The 9,504-nt window shown below is 44.2% G+C and overlaps 1 long non-coding RNA gene across 1 annotated transcript in view; it reads left to right on the top strand.

Annotated features, from left to right (window-relative positions):
* Window positions 1–2,322: 2,322 nt before the first annotated feature.
* The window catches only part of LOC110290698, a 30,544-nt gene continuing 23,362 nt past the window's right edge, over window positions 2,323–9,504 (top strand). Inside the window, exon 1 of the long non-coding RNA XR_002377496.1 lies at window positions 2,323–2,569. This is a non-coding gene — a long non-coding RNA (uncharacterized LOC110290698). The remainder of the gene's footprint in view (window positions 2,570–9,504) is intronic.

Genomic DNA, 9,504 nt, shown 5'->3' with positions numbered 1-9,504 from the left:
CCCTCCCCTCCCCTCCGTTCCCTTCTTTTCTTTTTCTTATCACTTTTCTTCTCTAGTGGAAGATGATCTGGGCATATTTATCTGTTGATCACATGACTTAGAGAGGGAAGATGGAAGGGCCACTGTCTTCAGGATGGCTCAGCCAGGAGTGTACATGGTGATAGCTTCAGATAGAACTGTGTTTTCTTTTTCCTTCGCAGCATGATGAGCATTAATGATGGCTTCATTCAAGGCAGCACTGCTTCTTAAAATGAATTGGAGAAGTTCCAAGAGTAAACAGGTGTGCTGCATATTAGGGTCCTTTGGCACTGTTACCATCGTGAAGGGAGAGACAGATGTCTCGAGACTCTCCTTTTGGGCAGCAGGGAAATTTATGTTTATCAAAATATACTAACATTGCAAAGGGATTCAAGCAACGTGGACCAGGAAGTCAGTGGGACAGAATGCCAAGCCTAGACTTGACAGTGTATACATGAGAGGCAGTCATGGTACAAACCCATCCCAAACAAGTAGAATTGGTGAATCCTTGTGTTGAAACAATAGATGACCCGTTTTGGAAGGTGAAAACAAATGGAACTGGCTTCTTATCTTTCAATCAGATAGTCAAGGTGTGCTGGTTACAATGTGCAAAGTTCCACAAATGAGCCGTGAAACTTAATCCATCTCTAGACCAGCAAAGGATCCAAAGAGGCATTTCGTTCTCCGAGGATTAAATACAGTGTACAGGAAATATGGTTGGATCCTCTCACTAGCATTTGAAGAACTGCAAAGGAGACAAGTTATCATTCCACCAGCAGAAAAGTAAGAGCCTGCTTGGGCTTCATACATGCAGCCCTGTTTACCTTGGGGTTTCTGTGGGACTCCTCACTGTGGGAGTAAGGCTATCTCTGGCTCTCTTGCCTGTTCATGGGCACTTTCTCCCTCATAGTAGGTGACCTCATCCAGGCTTGAGATGAGGCTTTGTGCCTCGTCTTAGTGCATCTTTTTATGCCGGGTTTTGTTGATATCACTGGGAGACCAGCTCTTTTCTAAAGGAAAAAGGAGGAACAGTGGATCTGGGGGAGATGCAGGGATTGGGGACTGGGAGGAGGGGAGGCTGTGACTTGGGATGTATTGTATGAAAAAAAATAAAGAAAAAGAAAAAACCAACAAGACAAAACCCACTCCCCCACAAACCCACCTTAGTTTGCAACTTATTTCCAAAACACCATAGAGAATTTTGCTTCTGCATGTTATATTATCACTTAGAAATGACCCTATATTTTTGAGTGTGTAGGTACGTGTGTGTGTGTGTGTACGCACAGGTGCACATGTATGTGGGTTCATATGCACAACAAGCCAACATTCCTCCCTCTCTTCCTTTCTTCCTTCTTTCCTTTTCTTCTTCAGATAGGGTTTCATGTAGCTTCAGGTTGACCTATAACTTACTTTTAAGCTGAGGATTGACCTTGAATTCCTGACCCTCCAGTTCCAATTTCTAAATGCTGTAATCCCAAGAGTATACCACCATGCCTGGTTTATGTAGTGCTGAAGGTTGGACCCAGGGTCTCATGCATGCTAGGCAAGCTCTCCACCAATTGATCCACATCTCTAACCCCTAACATTTCTCATAATAGAACCACTGGAAACCTAGGAGTCTGTTAGTATTAGGTCAATATACTCTTATTGATGCTAACCTTTTTACAAGGGTGAATCTCAGAATAAGATGTTCAGTCAGTTCCCGTGTTTATACAGCCTCCTGTTGTATCATTGGTATAGTGCATAGAAAATGGTTTTAATTCTCCATACTTGCTCCAACAGCTCTGAGAGAGACACCTCTAACCCTAAACTGTTAACACAGAGAGAAAGAGCAGAGCTGAGAGAATGTGTATGAAGGTTTCCTGAACATTCCCGAATTGATTAATAAAAGTAGCACTCATGAACAGTGTATAGTGTGGCGCTTGTTGTAGGTGTTAGAGGATGATGTAGCCGGGAAAGCTAGCTTCTACTCCTGTAATGCTTGTTTCTGTGGTGAGAACACTTACGACCTTCTGTTCTGGGATTCTTAAGGATGTGGTATACTCTCTCACTCGTCTGTGTGTTGGAGACACAAGAGAGAAGGCCAAAAATGGAGGAGAGAGAGAGAGAGAGAGAGAGAGAGAGAGAGAGAGAGAGAGAGAGGGGGGGGGGAGAGGGAGAGGGAGAGGGAGAGAGAGAGAGAGAACAGTAAGTAGTTAAGATAATGAGATAATGCATAGTGTTCTAAAATGGCTCCCACCTAGACTGACTTGAGTCTGCATCCTCAAACCGACCGACCGACGTCACTCCTGACGTTCCACCCGCACGTTCTTTGTTGGTTCCTTTTGGATTTTGACTGTTTTGTTTTGAAACAGTCTTTATATTATGTTTATAAGTATCTCTATGTTATCTTGGTAATGCAGAAACATTGGGAGGCATCTTTGAGGTGATGGAAACTGTCTTGAGGAGCTAAGGTCCCAGAAAAATCACAAGTCACCAAAGCCACCCCAAGCTGGTAGCTCTCTGGTCTTGTTTTGTGAATTTGAAGAATGAAAATCACGGGTCAAGGAGGGTGAGCTTTAGGGAGAAGTTTGTTCTGGTTGGGATCTTAAGAAGGAAGAGGTTACGTAGAACTCCTCCACAGCCAGAGGGGCCCCAGGAATCAGGGTACCATGGAGAGGCGACTCTAGAGGCTGGGTGCGGCGTGTGAAGGGGATGAACCGTCAGTCCTGGTGGTCCAACCACAGGGAGTCTAGGGAGACAGTTTCAGTCTTAAACAGGCACTATCTTTAGTCAGGATGCTTATTACAGAAGTACAAAGACACCGGTGCCAGGCTCTCCTTTCCTCAGAACTGCCCTGTTGGAGGAGTTTCTCCTCCTGCTTGCATCACTGGCTAGCCTGAAACTCGCTATATAGAATAGGCTGCATTTGAACTTGTATCGGTGTTCCTGCCTCCGACTCCAGCACAGCTAGAAAAAGCACACTCTTCTAGTTGGGTGAGTCACAGCATAGGTGCATATCACTTATTAAAAATTCTTTTGTGATTATTTTTTTACCCTAAATCTGCTTATTAGGGGGATTTTTGTAGGTGACATTTAATTTTGTTTCACAAGGGGGACAGTCTGAGAAATTGTGCCATCCACTGATTTGTTGTTGTTGTTGTTGTTATTGTTGTTGTTGCTGCCGCTGCCGCTGCTGTATTCATTTGCAGCCAGTACTTCCAACTCTTCCTCTCTTGAGGAATTACTTCTCATGAGAAGATTATTCGCTACACATCTAGTTGTTACTGATGCAGATAGAGAAACTAGGGTGTGCTAATTAACAATCTGTGCACATTTATCACCCGAGCCAAGGGCTCTTCAGTGACATTCTTGGAATGTGGATCCCACAATCCTATTTTTCATTAAAGTCCTTCCAATAAAGCTAGATGTGTACTGATCAGTTCAGAAATAAGGGTCTCAGGCCTTGCTCTTGGCCATGGGCTAAGTTTGGTTCTCTTGAGGGCTGGGGATGTGGCTCAGTCGAGTAGCATGTTTGCCTACCATGTGCAAAATCCTGGGTTTCATGCCTAGCACCACGTAAATCACCTTTGGTGGCTCACATCTGTAATCTCAGTACTCAAGTGGTAGAGTCAGAGTATCAGGTTCAAGGTCATCCTAGATTATATAGTGAGTTCCAGGCAAGCCTGGGCTACCTGATACTCTGTCTCTATTTAAAAAAAAAAAAAAAATCTTGAAGAGCCCAGAGATAAGAGCTGTAGGCCTCTGGAAGACTTCCTTCCTGGAGGTCAGCTCCATACACACTGCTGCCCAGAAAACCCAGGAGCACGGGAAAGTTTGATTGGGACTTCTGACTTCTCTTAAGTCTCCTGCACACTTCTGAGCAGAGGGCAGGAGGGGCTTCTCTTTGTGAGGCGATCTGGTGAATTTTTGTGCCAATTGAAGATGACGAATTAATGCTTCTCTGATATTCCTCAAATGAAAACCCCATGAACTAACCATTTTAGAGCATTAAGCTTTGCTTCATAATGCATTTTCCACAGATGAATCAAAGGCCCTAATGCATTTGCTATTTGGGAATAATAAAGCATGAAGTGGGGCGGAGGACTTTCACATTTACATAAGAAGAAAGAGCCGGAAAGTTCCAGAGACTCCAGCACACAGGAAGGTGCCCTGTGAGAAGGGCTCTGCAGAAACAGGCCTGCCCATAGCTGCTCTTCAAACCCTTGCAGCTCCTCCTTCTCTTCACTTTCCTAGAACTTTCTAGATCCCAGCATCTTGCTAGCCTTTGCTCTGTGTGTTCCTGGGAGTGGTAAGAGGCCAGAAGAAACAAAGGAAAGGGTGGTAGCGGTAGAGGAGAGTTTTTGCTTTATAAAGTTTTCAGTCTTGATAAGCTGGCACAATTTCTATTAGAAAAATAATGTCATTTACAAAGAAAGAGTGTGTGGGCTAGTTTTATGTCAACTTGACACAGATTCAGGTAATTTGGGGAGAGGAACTCTGAATTGAAAAAGAAATGCCTAAGGTCAGCCTATAGGCTAGCATGTAGTGCATCTTCTTAATTACGGACTGATTTGGGAGTGCCTAGTTCATTGTGGGTGGTGCAACCCCTCCGCAGATAGTCCTGTATGGTATAAGAAAGCAGGCTGAGCAAGGCGTGGGGAGCAAGCCCGTAAGCAGTATTTCTACAGGGTGTCTGATTCAGTTTCTGCCTCTAGTTCCTGGCCAGCTAGAGTTCTGCTCTAACTTCTCTCAGAGATGGACTGTTATGTTCAAGTGAAAGAAACCCTTTCTTCCCCAGGTTGCTTCTGGCCATGGTGCTGCATTGCAGCAGCAGATACCTTACCTAAGACAAATATAAGTCAAATGCTAACTTCAGCAATAGCAGCAATCTGATCATGAAGTTAAAATGGGATGGGTATACTTTGCAGTCTGCACTAACAGCTGTCTGAATCACAGAGGAACACAATCTCTTCTGTTGTCCCCTGTATCTCCCTAAGCTCTCAAGTAATTCTGTCGAAGAACAGCTTAATTAAACAACTCTCTCTGTATGTTCAATAGCTTGTTAAGTGGGATTTTTTACTTTTATACAAAAAGAATACTCATATAGTATCAGTTTTATTTTGTTGATCCATAATAAAACAAGTCCAGGACCAGTGACTGCTGTATGCAGGGTCCGGGGAACAGAGGATGTGTTAGGACAGGTTTGGCTTTGTGTAGTAGCAAGCACCATTATCAAACTATAGACAAGTCTGAACATTTCTTTCTCTAGCAAAATGAGTTCAGGGTTGATGTGGGAGCTGTCCGGTCACTGACTGCTTCACTGCTCTGGGTTTGCTTCATTTCTGAAATGGCAATTCTTTCTCTAGTCATCCTGCTCACATTCCAGCCAACAGGAGTGAAGAAGGGGTGCAGAATCCAAAGCTCAAAGGCAAGGGCAAGAAACGGCTGTATTGTAGAAGTTATCAGTTAACCTTGGGGTTAGCCTAGCTGCAAGGGAGGCTGAAATGTTGTGTTTTATTCTGAGCAATGATGTTTCTATTCAAACATGGGCGTTTCATGGATACAGGGCAAAGGCCATCAAACTATTACATGCTATCTAGATATATTGGAATAACTTTTCATCTCTGTACTTACTTCCTTGTTTACTTTTATCTTTACTAAGTTTTCCTTGGACACTCTTAGTAGCTGACTCTTTGGTTACATGTTGTGCTGCTCTGGTAGTTAAGTAGGAGCCCCAGAGCCAGCAGCACAGATAGTCTGTAACTAAGAAGGCAATAAAGAGGCGGAAAGAGCCTCTTGGACCCTTTGTTCCTAGGCTCCTTTCCCCTAGTTTTTGGGCAAAGCTTCTTATCACACCATGCAAAGACAAGAAGAAAGTTAGCCGGCTTTTCTGGTCTCAGTGGCAGAACACCTCACAGAAAGGTTTCTGGTTTCTCTAGGGAATCAGTGCAGAGGAGGTGGGCAACACAGCAAAGGTGTCAGGTTTGGAAAAAAACAAAACAAAATCTTTTCTTAAAAAAAAAAAATCACTGCAATCCATCAAAAGCCAAAAGCCTGTGAGTGGCTTGGCTAACTCAAACATTGCTTGTCATTAAACATCTTTTGCTCTGTAACTGTTGTCAATGGGACAAAAAGTTCTTCTACAGAGCTAACCACACTAGAGGTGATGGGTTGTGGGAGGAACCCACCACTAACAAAACCCAGTGCATTCACCATAGAAAGACTCATCTTCATGGTTCAGTGGGTTGTGTCACCTGGAGAAGCTGAGTGATAGGTAACAGGTGAAGGAGAGGATGGGATGAAGTCTTCTTTGTACCAGGATTGGCAGCAGGGAAGTGAGGGTACCAGCGTCACCACATATTACTGGAGTGAGTCACCGGATGTCTGGTGCTTCCGTAGAACAGGCATCTTGAGCTGTTAATATTACCAAGGATGGAGGCTACACTGTGTGTAACAGACAAGTGAGGTGTGGATTGAAATCTCCACCTATTCCTGTGTACCCCAAACTCTGATCCAATGCATCTGGCAATATATATATATATATATATATATGGATTTGAATTTTTCACGAGCATCTTAGGACCAGGCTTTGAGATTAGCTGCAATACCTATTGATTCGGGCAGTGTGGCTACATAGAAGATCCAGCACTCTAAGAACTGGAGTGAGTCACCATCACCAGTTGCTGATTTGGGCAAGCTGTGGGACTTCTGAGTTCACATTCTTCCTTTTCAAAAGATTTATTTTTAATTTTTAATCGCGTGTTTGCATGTGAGTAGAGAACTACGGGATGAATCCAATCCACTGGAAGTGGATTAGTAGGCAGGCGTGAGCTGCCTGACATGCATGTTGGGAAATGAACTTGGGACCTCTGGAAGAGCCATCTCTCTGCCCCCACCTTCTTCATTTTCAAAATTGGTGAAGATGTAGCCTACCTCATAAGGATTGTTTTCCCGATGGACTGAAGGAGAACAGATGAACACACAGAACATTCTTGGCAGTGACCAAGCACATGAAGGGCTCCTTCACCACGCTGTGAGCCGGGGCCCCATGAGGTTACTGGTGATCTGTCACCGTTGTTACTGGTGTTCCCATCAAAGAGTCAAGCTTTAGAGTTGAGCCATTAGAAAACACCCCTTGTCAGCCAAACACACCACTTTGAAGTTAATCCTTGTCTTGTGCCTTGAGAGGTGTGTCCCATAGAAGTAGGTCCCATGGGACTAACTGCTTCTACTTTCTTTTTAAAAAGAGACTCATAGTTGAATAATTTTGGGAGATACAGGTTTAAAGAAAATCAATCTCTCTCTCTCTCTCTCTCTCTCTCTCTCTCTCTCTCTCTCTCTCTCTCTCTCCTTTCAGCATTCAGCACACAGCCTGGCCTTGAGCTTGGGATTGTCACTTGCCACTCTGCCTGACTATCATTTCTTTGGTGTAAGAGTCTCTGAGGCTGGATGGGATGATGGATGTTTTTAGTCTCCAAGAGAGGATCTGTTTCTACACTAGGAGTCGCAGGGCATGCTTCCACACAGCCACACTTCAGGTTCTGTAACAGAAAGCAGCTAATTACAAGACACTAACAATTGGCTGGCAGATTTTTGAGAGAGTGAACAGGCAAAGGTTTGATGCAGGAGCCGCAGTGTGCAGAGAGGAAACCTGAGGAAGAACCTCAGAGTGGAAGACACCGCCGAAAACACTTGGGGTCCACAAGTTTGAGGTCATAGAGCCAGAAGTTCTGAAAGAGCAAAGTGTAGGTGGTTACAGCTTTCAGGGAACGCTCATTAAATTATACTCCTGGGAGTGCATGCCTAGAAACAGCACCCAGGTGACAGGAAATGTCAGGGAGATTCCATACTGAAGATTCCTGTTGCACCAGTTTTCCAGAGAGCGAGGCTTGAAAGGCAAGGATGTAGAAGGAGAAAAACTGTGCTGGAAGCAGGGTCAGGCAGATGAGCTGAGGATTGTGACCCTTTAGGGAGTGAAGGATAGGAAGTGAGGATTAATTCCCACTGCAATGATACTCAGAAAACCCAGTTTGGGTGGGGTTTGCATGACACAGTAACACTGCAGAAGGCCAGTGTCCTGGATACCATGGACCCGGAAGGTTCTGGGCTTCCTCACAGTCCCAAGGATCAGCTTAGGCAGTCCCTTATCCTCTTGAAACTTTTTGGGAGGTCATATTGGGAGCTCCTCTATCCACAACCTCACCTTGGGCAGCTCATTTCTGCTGTCTGTCAGGTTAGCTCTTGACCATTGAGTTCTTGAGACCAATGTTTTTGTGTGGAGCTCAATTTCTCCTCCAAGGAGCACATGGGTCTCAGTTGGTGATTAGAGCCCTCTGGCCTCCACACTGAGAATGAATCACGTTTTCTGTGTTCTTTGTTTTCCAGTGTCCTTTTCCCGAGTCAGTAGAGACTACACTTTCAAATCTCACTGTAGAGCAGCCGACAGAAGAATGAGGGTTTCTACACAAGAAAACTACGAAGGCCAAATGTACATGTGGAACATTTCCCTGTTAATAGCCTTCCCTGGTAGTTTGCTAAAGGTTATGTTGGGGGCACAGAGCACCTGTGGTTCTGAAACTATCAAGCCTTCTCAGTTTGAAAACCACAGCCAGGACCCAGAACTCAGGAACCTGTCCTGAGAAACAGCTGCCTCGTATCTGCAAGGCACTATCTAAACATATTCTAAAAGAAAGGAAAAGAGAGGGCTGGTGAGATGGCTCAGTGGGTAAGAGCACTGACTGCTCTTCCAAAGGCCCTGTGTTCAAATCCCAGCAACCACAAGGTGGCTCACAACCACCCATAATGAGATCCGATGCCCTCTTCTGGTATGTCTGAAGTCAGCTACAGTGTACTTATGTATAATAATAAATAAATCTTAAAAAAAAAGGAAAAGAGAGAGAGAGATTAGATGAAACAACTATATTTCTCAAGACATTATAGCAATAATATATGATAGAGCCAAAATGCATATGTCATCTGTCAAGAATAATATCAGGGCCTGGTACCCTTCCCTGGCTGCAGCTTTGGGCAAACTCTAGCCATGAATCTGGGGCCACCTCCCCGACTTTCCTCTTCCCACCATTGCACCCGTTTCTGGGCAAACTAGCTTTCCCTGGGAGAGAAAAGTTCATTTCCTGGTTCCTGGGATGGCCACACTGTTGCCATCGGTAGGTTTTCTTTTGTGCGCTGTAGGAGAAGGTCTTCATGGGCTTGTCTCTTCACATGCTTTCTCTGAATAGTAAGGAACTTAGAAAAATGTCTCCTGTCAATGTGGCATTCTGTCAGTATTGCCAACCGTTGTCGCATGATTTCCTTTTAGAATTCTGACTTGGAGTTATAGAAACTGTGATCATAAAGAATAGGTCAAATTCTACACTTGGAGCTCGAAAGAGCTGTTCACTAATAACAAAGCAAAGCTTGTTTTCATTAAAAAATAGTGAAGTGTCACTACAGGGGGACATTCTGAAGAATTTCGTTTTGAAGATTTTTTTTTTTTTTTTTTTT

Source organism: Mus caroli, chromosome 3 (genome assembly GCF_900094665.2).
Source record: "Mus caroli chromosome 3, CAROLI_EIJ_v1.1, whole genome shotgun sequence".
Classification (NCBI taxonomy): domain Eukaryota; kingdom Metazoa; phylum Chordata; class Mammalia; order Rodentia; family Muridae; genus Mus; species Mus caroli.
This window is presented reverse-complemented; position numbering and strand designations above follow the sequence as displayed.